The sequence below is a fragment of the Lactuca sativa genome, chromosome 9 (genome assembly GCF_002870075.4).
Source record: "Lactuca sativa cultivar Salinas chromosome 9, Lsat_Salinas_v11, whole genome shotgun sequence".
Classification (NCBI taxonomy): domain Eukaryota; kingdom Viridiplantae; phylum Streptophyta; class Magnoliopsida; order Asterales; family Asteraceae; genus Lactuca; species Lactuca sativa.
The window spans coordinates 130,673,058-130,687,567 of record NC_056631.2 but is presented as its reverse complement, the minus strand read 5'-3'; the positions used below and the strand labels follow the sequence as shown (position 1 = coordinate 130,687,567).

Here is a 14,510-nt window from a genome sequence, read left to right as displayed (position 1 = left end):
GGGAACATGAAGACCAAATGAAGCAGAAGTACCCTCACATATTCTCGCATTCTCAAATCTAGCTTCAAAAAGAATTTCAGCACGAAATTCCCTCTAACGGGGGGATGATGTAACAACTAGGAATTCTAATGCTTTTATAAACATTAATAATGATGACATTTGTGACTAAAACTTGAAAGCATGCATGATGTTTATTCAATGACAACAAAATTTCATCAAACACTCTATACAAACACTTTAAATGGTCAACAAAAGATTGGAAACCCTAAAAATCCCGGTTTAAGTCCATTATAAACAAGGATTTCCTTATTGGGCCTAATGGACCAATAAGCTTCCAATTTGACTATTTTGGGCTTAGGACCCTTAAATGGGCGCTAATTGGACCTACTTTCATGAAACTTAACATTTTGGGCCATAATGGATCCAAAATGAATTGGTTTACCTTAATGGGCCTTAATTGATTCAATTAGCTTTCATGGACCATAAATCCATTCTTTTATACAAAATTGGGCCGTGAACTACCCTAAAGGCCCAATGGGCCGAAAACTTCTTTATGAGCCTCATAATTTTGAACTAAGATAAGAAGTGGGCCAAAGTAATTTACCTGCTTCCTCCTAGCCCAAAATTTCGGCCCAAGATAAAAAAAAAGAGAAATGAGATTAATGGGTGATTAGGGGGGCGTGACACCTCAAAATTATATGTGGGATATCAATACACATTTCTCACCTCCCCATGCATCTATCACTTCACTCTCTCTCTCTCTCTCTCTTCTTATCTCTTCTTCTTATCTTCGGTTGAAGATCACAACACACACACACATTTTCAAATCCTCTCCAAACCACCTTCAAGATCACCCTCCATCTTCCATCAAGATATCTCGAACATTGCTTGAGTTTTTAAGGATCTTCATCAAGTTTTTCAACCTTTGGTAAGTTGGCATCAAACACAAACATCTACTTCCATCTTAATACTAAAACTCCTTCTTACATAGCTTTGTTTCATGATCTAATCTCCTAGAACTCCTCTAAGTTCAAAAGTCGCTCCAAGTTGTTGCTAGGACCAAAAATCTCTCCATTTCTTCTTCAAAACTGTGAGCAAACAATCAAGGTGAGTTCATACCCCCATGTTTTCGGTTTTTAATTGTTTTTGGGGGAGAATACAAGTACTATGTGTTGATCTATGTGTGTATGCTTGTTATATGTGATTTCTATTGTTTATGTTGTGATTATGTGATGTTATTTGCTAAATCTTGAAATCTATGGCTAAAGTGTAACAACCCGTCATTTCAGGTCATTGAAAATCGAGTCTTGTAACCTCTTTGAAAAAGTAAGTAGAATATCATCAAAAAATGAAGTGTTCTAAAGCTCTATTTGGAGTACACTATGTAGTAAATATCGTCTTAAGGTTTCCAAGCATATAAAGAACACTAAAATCCGAGTTATAACCAAGAAGTTATGACCATTCTAAGTTTTCCGACAAAAACTAGCAATACGAAGTTACGTAAAAACGCAAAGTTTCGATAAAATACTTTTTTACCTTAGGTGTCTAAATGAAAGTCATAGATATCGTTAAACTGCAAACGCACATAAAAAGAACGCCCAAAACGGACATCGTATGAAAGAGTTATGAATTATTAACGAATTTTCTTACCCCGACCTTTTAAAAATAAATAATAATAAAATAATTTTGGAATTTGCCGACGGAATCTAAACGAAAGTTGTAGAACTTAGTCTCACCTACGCGGGGATATAAAGAACGTCGAAAACGGAGTTCATATGAAGGAGATATTAATTTTAGAAGTTTATTTAAAATAAATATAAATTTAAATATAAACTCTTGGTAATATCCGAAGAGGAGTCGGCAGATAGGACCGAGGTACGCCCTGCGTACCCTCGTACGCCGCGCGTACTCAAATCAAGGGCCCCGGTTCGTCCACGTCGCCCCTACTCCTCTATGCCCTCCCATCCGTAGTACGTAAGCGATGACGCCCCAGTACGCCCCGCGTACCCTCGTACGCCCAGCGTACCGAGGCGGTTTAGCACCCCTATAAAAGGAATGCGAGGGTTCCGGGGAAACTTGCTCATTTTCTCTTGTTTTTCTTGTGTTTTGCCTCCTTTTCCGTGCAATAATTATCCCGAAGCCTCGGTTCCCATACTCGAGCCCCGAAGGAAGTTTTACGCTCCCGAGATTCCCGAGAATCCTGAGAAAATTTGCTTTTTCAAGTCAAAGTTCTGCTCGGTTTTCGTCACACTTTCTTCAGTCTATCAGGTGAGTTCATACCCCTACAAACACACTTTAAATACGTTTTTAAATGCTTTTTATACTCTTTTAGGGGGGGAATACAAGTAAACACACGACTAAAATCGTGTGAAACATCGATCTTTTGATATACTTTTCATACTGTTGTTTTAACTATCTTATGAAGTTATTATCATGCAAAACACCTCACAACACAACTTTACCCTCTTGGGGTACAATATGTTTATAAATAGGAATATGTTTTATTTATACGTATACATACAAATACATCATATCAAGGGTAACCATCTTTGCTAAACCATTTTATGCATTCAAAGAACTTATGATTTATGCTTTGTCACACATTGTGAAATAGGATAAACTTTGCATACAAAACTACTACTTTAATACAGACTTAGTTGAGAATCCGTGAGACGTGTACATCTTCAAATCATACCTTTTTGCTAAAAGGTACCGCTTCAAGTCCTATCTATAACCAGAGTCTCCCGTTCGGAGAACGTGTCAAATGTGTATAGATCTATACAGGAAGTCATGATCCCGCGCCCTGACTGTTAGCTACACTCCGTCCTTTGGGGTGACAGTTTGTCATAACGCTACGACGCCTGAAGAACATCGCTACAGGCATATTATGTTTAGTATGGTTATAAAACTCACCGGATATACAATTATTATGGTATTATGATTTTATGAACGAGTGGCTATTAAAACTATTCTTCATCTAATAAGTGAGATCTTCGTATAGCTTTATTATATAAAACTATGACACAACTTTTAAGCACGTCGGTTGCTTGCGATTTTCGGTCTTAGACACTGCCTGTTATGTTAGGAAAATAAGGGTTTTTCCTGTATACAAACCAAACAACTAATAGGAAAATAAGGGATTTTCCTGGTGCAATTATTTACAACTTATAACACGAACATTCATATACATTTCATACTTTTATAAGAAAATAAGGGTTTTTCTTGGAAAACACAACAATTCATATCTCAACTATTAGGGAAAATATGGGATTTTCTGGATCTAATACATTCATTTTCAACACAACGAATCATAACTCTTTACATTTGAAATACTACGTTTTCTGGAAAACATACACGAACTTTCGAATGGCGTACATTTTCTCAAAACACTACTCATGAACTCACCAACTTAATTGTTGACACTTTTTCTTTGAAATAACTTGTATTCTCAGGGAACCGCTAAGCAGATTTGGAAATCAACTTTTGGGGATTAACGTGCTGACGTTAATTACTTCTTTGAAAGATGTTTATGTATTTATCTTTTGAACATGTAACGAATACAATTATGTAAACATTTTGGGAAACTTTAATATATATGGTGGTGTGTACTTTCCTTTCTATGAACTGTTATGATACTGAATATGACGTCCTCCGCCCCCGAACGTTTCCGCCGTTCTGGTTTGGGGGTGTGACAGATTGGTATCAGAGCTTTGTTTATAGTGAATTAAGTATATCAAAACCATTTTTGGTATACAGCTATAAACACAACTGGGAAAAAACACTCTGAGTAAGAGTCATACTTTTAAAATTAAATTTATTTAGTTTTTGTAAAGTAGGCATGCATTCATTTCATATTAATAACATGATCAGTATCATAATTAAAACAATATAGAAGTATTATAAATAAGTTGTGTAGTGCGGGTATGCCTTGGGACATGTAATCGGAACTGGGAGGAATGTAGCCTGATCAACTATATTTGTCCAAGAGCCGACTAACGTATGCCAAGGAGTGTCTGCAATGGACAAGAAATTTAAAACTTACCAAAAGCATATCGTTAAAGAATACTAAGGGAGTATTCGAGTGCCTTCAACCATTAAACTTAAGAGTAAACTCCATGTGCTTTAGCTTATAGTCAATTCTTAACCCTATTCTCGTATAGACTCAAATGGCTGGATTCCATCACCCCGGTGACCCCTACTACCCCAACCAAGGTAATGGAGAATGGATAGAGAATGATCCTGAAGAAGGAATACAAGGAGAATCAAACTCAGATCCAGAGAACAATAACCTACCCTTAACGACTCCAATTCAAAATCCTAACCCTCGACCGAAATTTCATGGCTCGACGCCCCTTTGGGCAACTAACCTGAATAGGTGGAGACGCGAACAGGATCACCCCCTTCCATTCGACGAAGACCGAAGCTTCTACAACCTAAGCGAGGGAGGCTCAGCAGACAGAGCCCTTCCTATATTGGTTCGTCGGATTTCTCGCATTGGTGAACAAGGACGGACGACCATCCATCGAATTAAGGAAAATGATGCGAACACTGGAGTCAACACAGTTCGCATCCGACAGTTAGGATTAGCTCACGGGAGAATCGTAAATCGAAATGAAGCATTGCAGAGAGAGCTAACGGCAACTCAAACCGAAGTGATAGAACTTGGGGCACGCCAGGCAAGACATGAACTACGTATGCTCGAGATGGAGCGTCAGTTGGCAGAATCTAAGGACCCTGTGGCTAGCTCGCGTAACAAATAACACCTGTCAGACTTCCAAAATTTTGTCATAGCATAAGACCTCGGATAAAGTCCTTACTTTTCTTAACCTTGTAATTGGAGACCTTTAGATAGGTCAAATTTTCCTAACTACAAAATGTAACGCACCATGTTTTATAATATATGATGTATTTCCTTTATTAAACCCTTTGCATATCCCTCCAATTCATGAGTTTATCTATTCTCCTTATAAGTGGAACTCAAAACCCTATTCAGGGGTAAACCAAACTTCTGATATAACAAATCACTAATGCGCGACTTTCGAATCATTAAAACTTATAGTTTATCATGTTATTTCCTTATCAGAACAATGTCTCCTCGTAGATCAGCACGTAGAAACGCAACCCCACCACCACCTCCCCAATATGACCCCAACATAGTGCAATCTGCTATCGCTGCGGCAGTAATAGCTGCACTGTCTCAAGCAAACTTTAGCGGTGCAGCAAGGACTGGAAATAATAAACTTACCAACGCAACCCCATTCCTACGATTGGACACCGCCACTTTGCAACCTACAGTTATAGCCACAGTGGCAGCCATTATAGCATACAATAACTGTAACGCCCGCAAATCTGGGCTAGTCAAATTAGAGGCAATAGGGGTCGAAAACGACTTTTCGACAAAAGATTATTTAGAATAAATAATCTTAATCAAGTTGTAGAGTATGTTACAAGGTTTTCGTACATATAAAGAACGCCGAAAACCGAGTTATAACGAAGAAGTTATGACCCGTTGAAGTTTCGCGACGGAACCGGCACGATACCGGGAAGCGTAAATAGTGAATTTACGATAGAGCGAGATTTAGCCTTAGCGATCTAAACGAAAGTCGTAGAATATGTTAAACTAAGAACATCGATAAAAAGAACGCCCAAATCTGACTTCGTATGAGGAAGTTATGATTTTTCTAAGATTTAGCATAGCAGTGCACAGCCCGAAATCTGAATTTTAGATCGGTCGATTTTTAGCCGACGGGATCTAAATGAAAGTTGTAGTACTCGTAAATACCAACGCGTGGATATAAAGAACGTCGATAATAGAGCTCGTATGCAAAAGTTATGGACGAAGCTTAGTCCCTACTTTTCGAGCGCGGCGAAATCGATACAGTTTTGTAAATACGAGATAGAATGAGAATTAGCCAACGAGGTCTAAATGAGAGTTGAAGATCTCATTAATAGGAACTCAACGGTAAAAACACAGACAAAATCGGAACTCGTATGCAAAAGTTATGGACGAAGCTTAGTCCCTACTTTTCGAGCGCGACGAATTCGATACAATTTTGTAAATCCGAGATAGAATGAGAATTAGCCAACGAGGTCTAAATGAAAGTTGAAGATCTCATTAATAGGAACTCAACGGTAAAAAGACAGACAAAAACGGAGCTCGTATGCAAAAGTTACGGACGAAGCTTAGAGACTACTTTACTATAAAACTCCTATAAATACAAGGGTAAACTCCTCATATTTTCTTCACACCATAAGCCTCTCTTTCTCTCTCTAACTTCTCTCTAGCCTCCCTAAACCCCTCCCAAGTCTACGGAACCTCCCTAGCACGAGAAGAAAGCCCCGGAGCGCCCGACGGCTCCGAGAAGAAAAGCTTTCGGCTTGGAAACGCTGCTCCAGCGAAGCCCGGTTTTTAATAAAAACTCGCTGTAAGTGAGCTACGCCTATACTATATTTAATATAGATTTTATTTAATTATAGTAACATTATTAGGACCTTAAAATAATTATTTGGGCTATTATTATGAGTTATATTGAGTGTTATTTAACGCTTATATAATAGTAATAATAGCTAGACTATTAATTAGTCGTGGTTAACGTTAAAAACTAAACCCTAATGGTATTGATACTAGGTTTTGTCGAGGAAAATTGTTTTGAGATAACGAAGTGCTGTCTGAGTTCGGAATCACCACCTAATCAGGTGAGTGCATGGTCTCTTTCATCTTACACATAGATATGAAGTATTTTAATATAAATTACGTGTTATGTGTGCATATTGTCTGAATACTTGTTGTCTATGCTGGTGAAAGATTTTTATACATGTTTTAAATGATGTAAATTGTATAAAGTATTTTATATCTACAAAATATGTTGGGTAAAACATGGGTAGATGAATGATGATGGATAAAAGCTGAAATAGAGGAACATTAGTAGTACGGACCTAGTGCCCTATAGGTATACATTGGCAGCAGTGGACCTAGTACCCTATAGATGAGCACTGGCAGCTGCGCCACAACCCGTAGATGATTTAGATCTACGGTAAACGTCCTATCAGTTACGCTCTAAGGATAGTATCGGCAGTTGCGCCTAATAGGGAGCCTTATGACCATGACAGCAGTGTTTAAAGGTCAATACCGGCAGAAGCGCCTCATAGAAAATGTCCTAATTCTGGCAGCTGAGCCTAAGTGACAATATTAGCAGCTGCGCTTGACCAATGTGTCATTGGCAACAATGGACTTCATGTTGTTTCCTTAGGATGATCCTTAGAAATGAATAAATGAGAAATAGCTGATTCTTAGGGTAGATCCTTAAGAATAAAGAAGATAATGGGGATGGGTAATTGGGTTGATTGTTTGATTGTTTAAACATAATAATTATATTATTGTGGGTTGAAAACCCTATGTACTCACCAGGTTTCCCAACCTGACCCACTCAGTTTATTTATATCACAGGTGTTGATATGAAGTGACATTACACTGAGAGATTTAAAGAGATGTAGATCACTAGTGTAAATAATTGTAAGTTCTGTTTATGCTTATGTTTCTGTATTAACGATGACATCCCAAACGTTTTAAAATGAAATAAATACGTTTCTTCGAAAATGTTTTAATAACGTATTTACCATGTTTTTCTGGTAACAAATTCCGCAACATTTTTATAAAATGAAGTACTCTGATTTTTATAAAGCATAAACAACATCGGTCTTTTCTGGCCGTGAAAATGGGGATGTCACAGTTGGTATCAGAGCACTAGTTTAAGCGAACTAGGAATATGGATTTATTTCTAGACTTAAACTTAGAATGCTAAGCGATGATTGTGAGGTGTGAGCACTAGCTTATTTTAGGAATTATGCCTAAAATTCTTTTATGTGCTAAATGCTTTATGCCTTATATGCTGTTATTTATTCGGATCTATGGTCTGTTGCCGACCGGATCTGGAAACCTTATATGTTTAGGATTCTAAACGTACGACTACGATATTAGAACTAGCATGTAAACGTTTCGGAGTGATAAGGATGATTTAAACGTCAATCCTAAGTAAAGGTCTAGATTCACCTTATTCGGTGTATAGATCAAGATGGCAAGGACCCGTAGCGGAAACGTGAATGCAAATGAGAATAGGAACCAACCCCTAGTGGTTCAGCAAATACCTGTTGTAGAAGAAGTTGCACCTGAGCCAGTCACGATGGCTAGAGTTCAAGCCATGATTCGGGCTATGCTAACTGAATAAAGGGAAGAAATGAGGAGGATGCCGAATAGGGACGAACCTACTATGCCCACTGAGCAACCCGAGCTGATTCCCGAGCAATCGGAGGAAGGGAACTACAGTCGCCAAGTGAGTCAAGTGGGGACTCAAGATGGCCTGGAGAGGAGAAACGACAAGGATGGGCGAATGTACAAGAATTTCTTGGGTGCGAAACCACCAAGTCTCTCAGGAAGCCCAAAGCCTGTTGAGATTATGGATTGGATCTCCGAGATGGAAATGGTGTTTGAGAGCTGCGACTGTAGCGAGAAACAGAAGAATGTCTTCGCCGTAAGACAACTGGAAACTGGAGTCTTGAGTTGGTGGAAGCTATTGGCAGATACGATGCCACGAGGAGAAGCCTTAAGGATGTCATGGGAAGAGTTCTTGGAACAGTTGAAAATGCAGTACTGCTCGGAGATAGATCTGATAGACCTAAACAACGAGTTTCAGAACCTGAAGAAAGGGAAGATGAGTGTTGATGAGTATGCCACCGCATTCACCAAGAGGATGAAGCTATTCCCCTACTTGGTGCCTTCTAAACTCTCCAAGATTGATAGGTTTGCTAACGGACTGCCCACTGACTTTGGCCCAATGGTCAAAATGGCAACTACCTTGAAAACAGCTGTTAGGGCAGCTAAGAATGTAGAGGCCCAGGTAAGAGAAAAGGGTCTAGAAAAAGATAAGTCAGGAGAGAAGCGGAAGTTTGAAGGATCTTCAAGGTCCAAAAAGGAAAGCAAGACTACCCAAAGAGAGAGGGGGCTACAAAGCCATATGTGCCGCCAAAGCAAAAGGCGAGAACATTTCAAATGATCCTTGACGAAGCAGATGACAATGCGAAGATTCAGGAGTTAACGCTTGACATCCAAGGATCGAGTTATGGAGTAATCGTGTAGATAGTACCTCGCGATGTAGCCTGTTAGGGGCATAGTTTAGGGTGAACTTGAACACCTATGTAAACATTTTAAGGAATAATATAAAACCTTCGTTTTGATATTTGATGTGTTAAACTGTTATGTGATTTTCTTGTATGGTGACTTGGAAAACTGCGAGACAATACTTGGGACGGGTATGAGTAGGTGTGGATGGTAGTAGAGGCCTATACTACCGGAAGCACAGGACTCACACTTGGATCAGGGAAAGTCACAAGGTTACCAAGAAGCTAGTAATTGATTTCGTTTTATTCAAGTGTGTTGTTACCATCGTTTCGGTAATGACTAAGAAGATTGTTGATATTCTGACCCTAGTGGTCATATTGAATTAAGTCCGACTACGATGAGTATGTTGTGTGGTTCAGAGAACCAAGTTTGATGTAGCGTCCGACTTAAACCAAACGGTTGAAATCAAAGCGATCAATAGAAGTATCACACTCGTTGTTAAAGAAGTTGGTGGCTAGAAATGCCTAATGTTAAAGTGTGATTATATCACATTAGAACATGAAGGAAGGCATAGTCTGTTTTAGAATTTAACTCTAAGAGACCTAAGTCTAAGTGTTGCAACATACGATGATAGGTCATCAGAATATGACACATCGATCTATAGTAGTAATAAAAGAACTTATCTCAAGTCCGTATCCAGCAAGGATCGAGATTGTGACTTGAAGGTCATAATTTGGAGTCTAACCTGAGGTAGAGAGCAGGTGCACGATCGAGTACTCTTACAGTCAATGAGTTTAAGAGATAGAATCGAAGGAATGTAGAAGTTATAATTATTACCTAGGATGAAGAGATGACGTATGGAGTCATTATACGACCCTGTTTCGTTGATGATTCCGGGACGTAATCATCCTAAGGGGGAGATAATTGTAACGCCCGCAAATCTGGGCTAGTCAAATTAGAGGCAATAGGGGTCGAAAACGACTTTTCGACAAAAGATTATTTAGAATAAATAATCTTAATCAAGTTGTAGAGTATATTACAAGGTTTTCGTACATATAAAGAACGCCGAAAACCGAGTTATAACGAAGAAGTTATGACCCGTTGAAGTTTCGCGACGGAACCGGTACGATACCGGGAAGCGTAAATAGTGAATTTACGATAGAGAGAGATTTAGCCTTAGCGATCTAAACGAAAGTCGTAGAATATGTTAAACTAAGAACATCGATAAAAAGAACGCCCAAATCTGACTTCGTATGAGGAAATTATGATTTTTCTAAGATTTAGCATAGCAGTACATAGCCCAAAATCTGAATTTTAGATCGGTCGATTTTTAGCCGACGGGATCTAAATGAAAGTTGTAGTACTCGTAAATACCAACGCGTGGATATAAAGAACGTCGATAATAGAGCTCGTATGCAAAAGTTATGGACGAAGCTTAGTCCCTACTTTTCGAGCGCGGCGAAATCGATACAGTTTTGTAAATACGAGATAGAATGAGAATTAGCCAACGAGGTCTAAATGAGAGTTGAAGATCTCATTAATAGGAACTCAACGGTAAAAAGACAGACAAAATCGGAACTCGTATGCGAAAGTTATGGACGAAGCTTAGTCCCTACTTTTCGAGCGCGACGAATTCGATACAGTTTTGTAAATCCGAGATAGAATGAGAATTAGCCAACGAGGTCTAAATGAAAGTTGAAGATCTCATTAATAGGAACTCAACGGTAAAAAGACAGACAAAAACGGAGCTCGTATGCAAAAGTTACGGACGAAGCTTAGAGACTACTTTACTATAAAACTCCTATAAATACAAGGGTAAACTCCTCATATTTTCTTCACACCATAAGCCTCTCTTTCTCTCTCTAACTTCTCTCTAGCCTCCCTAAACCCCTCCCAAGTCTACGGAACCTCCCTAGCATGAGAAGAAAGCCCCGGAGCGCCCGACGGCTCCGAGAAGAAAAGCTTTCGGCTTGGAAACGCTGCTCCAGCGAAGCCCGGTTTTTAATAAAAACTCGCTGTAAGTGAGCTACGCCTATACTATATTTAATATAGATTTTATTTAATTATAGTAACATTATTAGGACCTTAAAATAATTATTTGGGCTATTATTATGAGTTATATTGAGTGTTATTTAACGCTTATATAATAGTAATAATAGCTAGACTATTAATTAGTCGTGGTTAACGTTAAAAACTAAACCCTAATGGTATTGATACTAGGTTTTGTCGAGGAAAATTGTTTTGAGATAACGAAGTGCTGTCTGAGTTCGGAATCACCACCTAATCAGGTGAGTGCATGGTCTCTTTCATCTTACACATAGATATGAAGTATTTTAATATAAATTACGTGTTATGTGTGCATATTGTCTGAATACTTGTTGTCTATGCTGGTGAAAGATTTTTATACATGTTTTAAATGATGTAAACTGTATAAAGTATTTTATATCTACAAAATATGTTGGGTAAAACATGGGTAGATGAATGATGATGGATAAAAGCTGAAATAGAGGAACATTAGTAGTACGGACCTAGTGCCCTATAGGTATACATTGGCAGCAGTGGACCTAGTACCCTATAGATGAGCACTGGCAGCTGCGCCACAACCCGTAGATGATTTAGATCTACGGTAAACGTCCTATCAGTTGCGCTCTAAGGATAGTATCGACAGTTGCGCCTAATAGGGAGCCTTATGACCATGACAGTAGTGTTTAAAGGTCAATACCGGCAGAAGCGCCTCATAGAAAATGTCCTAATTCTGGCAGTTGAGCCTAAGTGACAATATTAGCAGCTGCGCTTGACCAATGTGTCATTGGCAACAATGGACTTCATGTTGTTTCCTTAGGATGTTCCTTAGGAATGAATGAATGAGAAATAGCTGATTCTTAGGGTAGATCCTTAAGAATAAAGAAGATAATGGGGATGGGTAATTGGGTTGATTGTTTGATTGTTTAAACATAATAATTATATTATTGTGGGTTGAAAACCCTATGTACTCACCAGGTTTCCCAACCTGACCCACTCAGTTTATTTATATCACAGGTGTTGATATGAAGTGACATTACACTGAGAGATTTAAAGAGATGTAGATCACTAGTGTAAATAATTGTAAGTTCTGTTTATGCTTATGTTTCTGTATTAACGATGACATCCCAAACGTTTTAAAATGAAATAAATACGTTTCTTCGAAAATGTTTTAATAACGTATTTACCATGTTTTTCTGGGAATAAATTCCGCAACATTTTTATAAAATGAAGTACTCTGATTTTTATAAAGCATAAACAACATCGGTCTTTTCTGGCCGTGAAAATGGGAATGTCACAATAACTCTGTCAACTCAAGCAGGGAAGGAAACGATATCAAAAATCCTAATCAAAGAAACAATCGAAACCACCTACCAGTAGATACCTACAAGAATACCGCAAGGTGTGAACACAGGAACATGAAACGAAAACCCTGGAGCAAGAGGGGAGGCCAATCAACTCAAAGAAACGCCAAAAATCAATCAACAAACCATACCCCTACACCCAAAAGGTCGTACAACGGCAACCAGCCTAAGTGCAACCGATGCAACTTTCATCATCACGGACCCTACCGTGAAATGCATTGTGTTAGGTGCAATAGAAAGGGACACACCATCCGCTACTGCAGAGAACTAGCCCAACCAACTGCTCCAGCCACAAATGTAGGAGTAGACCGTGCTTGTTATGAGTGCGGAGTAACATGACACTTCCGAAGGGACTTCCCGGAGTCAAAGGTCATGAATGCTGGTGAAGGAGACCGAGTATTCGCAATGGGCCAAGGGAAGGCTATTGCAGACCCCACGGTTATTCTGGGTACATTTCTCCTCGATAACTTATTTGCATACATTCCAATTGATACTAGGGACGCAGAGGAGTTCCGTGAGTCACAAGTTTAAAAATCTACTTGAACAAACACCCCAATCATTCAACAAAACTTTCATAGCAGTAATAATAGAGATAGACTAAAAAGCACTAAAAACACAAATGTATATTTCACTATCCCACTAACAAGCATCTTACAATGAGAAGTACCGACATCGGCATTCGATGTGGATTGGTGTGGCCCTACCCATACCAGTTCAATGTGTTATAAAAGACCCTTTCACTTTAACCATCGACTAATGAAACACGATCGATTCATAATGACAAACCCAACACAAACCCCAATTGGTTTCTACTTTCAAAACCCCGAAGTACTCATATGAGGAATCTTTACAACCTTCCCGTAGTATCCCCCAACAGATCATTTAGAAATACCATGCATACAACAAGTCAAACCCAAGCTCAGAAACTAGTAGTGAATTCAACCATGAACTTCAAAACGTAGCTGCCCTAATACATCGAGTGAATATGCTAACATTTAGAAGAACATAAGTAATTAAACCCAAAACCACACGATCCCGATCGGTCGAAGTGATAGGCGGAGTAATGAAGTTCCGCTGAAACACGCACATTAGGATCTGGATTCATAAAGGAACAAGAGGAACAAATGGACCAGAAGCACTCACTCCGGAAACAATCAGCCAAGCAACGAAACCCCCATCCTCCATATCGACGCCGCTACATTACAAGCTGCAGTAGCAGCTGCTGTGACAACTTTCCTTACACACATCAACTCAGGCAACACAAGCAAGACCGACAAAGGAGTCGAGAGTTCCGATGGTAGTACCAAACCGGGAAACCAACAAATGGCAACAATCATAGACTTGCGAAGCCATAAGACCGAAAGGAAGTGACGATATCGTCAAGCCCTAAAGGAGCCCAAGAGATCCCAAAGACTTGCCATGTCACAACAAGTGGCAACTCCTGCAGAACGCTTTAGGAAGCAATTTCAAAGGTGGGGTAGTGAGGAAGGAACTCGTGTCCACATAACACTGGCTAAACACCTCACTCCCGCCACTAAGGCTAGCACTAGCCAGTCATGCCACCAATGCGAGGAGATAAGGGCACCTCAAGAAGGATTGCCCTATCACAAAAATTTTTGGCATAGACGGTAGGATTCTCAGGACCACAGTTGCAGGAGAACCTACTTCGAACCCACATTAATGTAATTTAGGCGTTTCGTTGTAACATACTTATAAACCATCCAAAACTAGTGCAACCAGAGCCTTGTCTTTTGCGGGATCCCGTCGGTACAGGGATGCTCATGCTGCGTATACTTGCCTTTGTAGTATACCTTATTCGCAACAATAGTCTTGTAGTAGTCTAAAGTACTGTAACTCTGTTGATGGTTGCACGGTTGTGTTTTGTCGGTAAACGTCTTATGTTCAAATCTAATGTCTTTAAGTTTCCTTATGATTCTGACATTATCATACGACTTGATTCAATTTGATTCTCACAAAAACAGTTTCATACGTACATCTCTTTCTTCGAA

General features: G+C 39.2%; 1 long non-coding RNA gene across 1 annotated transcript; it reads left to right on the top strand.

Annotated features, from left to right (window-relative positions):
* The first annotated feature begins 10,969 nt into the window (after positions 1-10,969).
* Positions 10,970-12,267, top strand: LOC128128381 (uncharacterized). Its single transcript, XR_008226225.1, has 3 exons — positions 10,970-11,132; positions 11,336-11,403; positions 12,155-12,267. It is a non-coding gene; the product is annotated as an uncharacterized LOC128128381 (long non-coding RNA).
* The last annotated feature ends 2,243 nt before the right edge of the window (positions 12,268-14,510 follow it).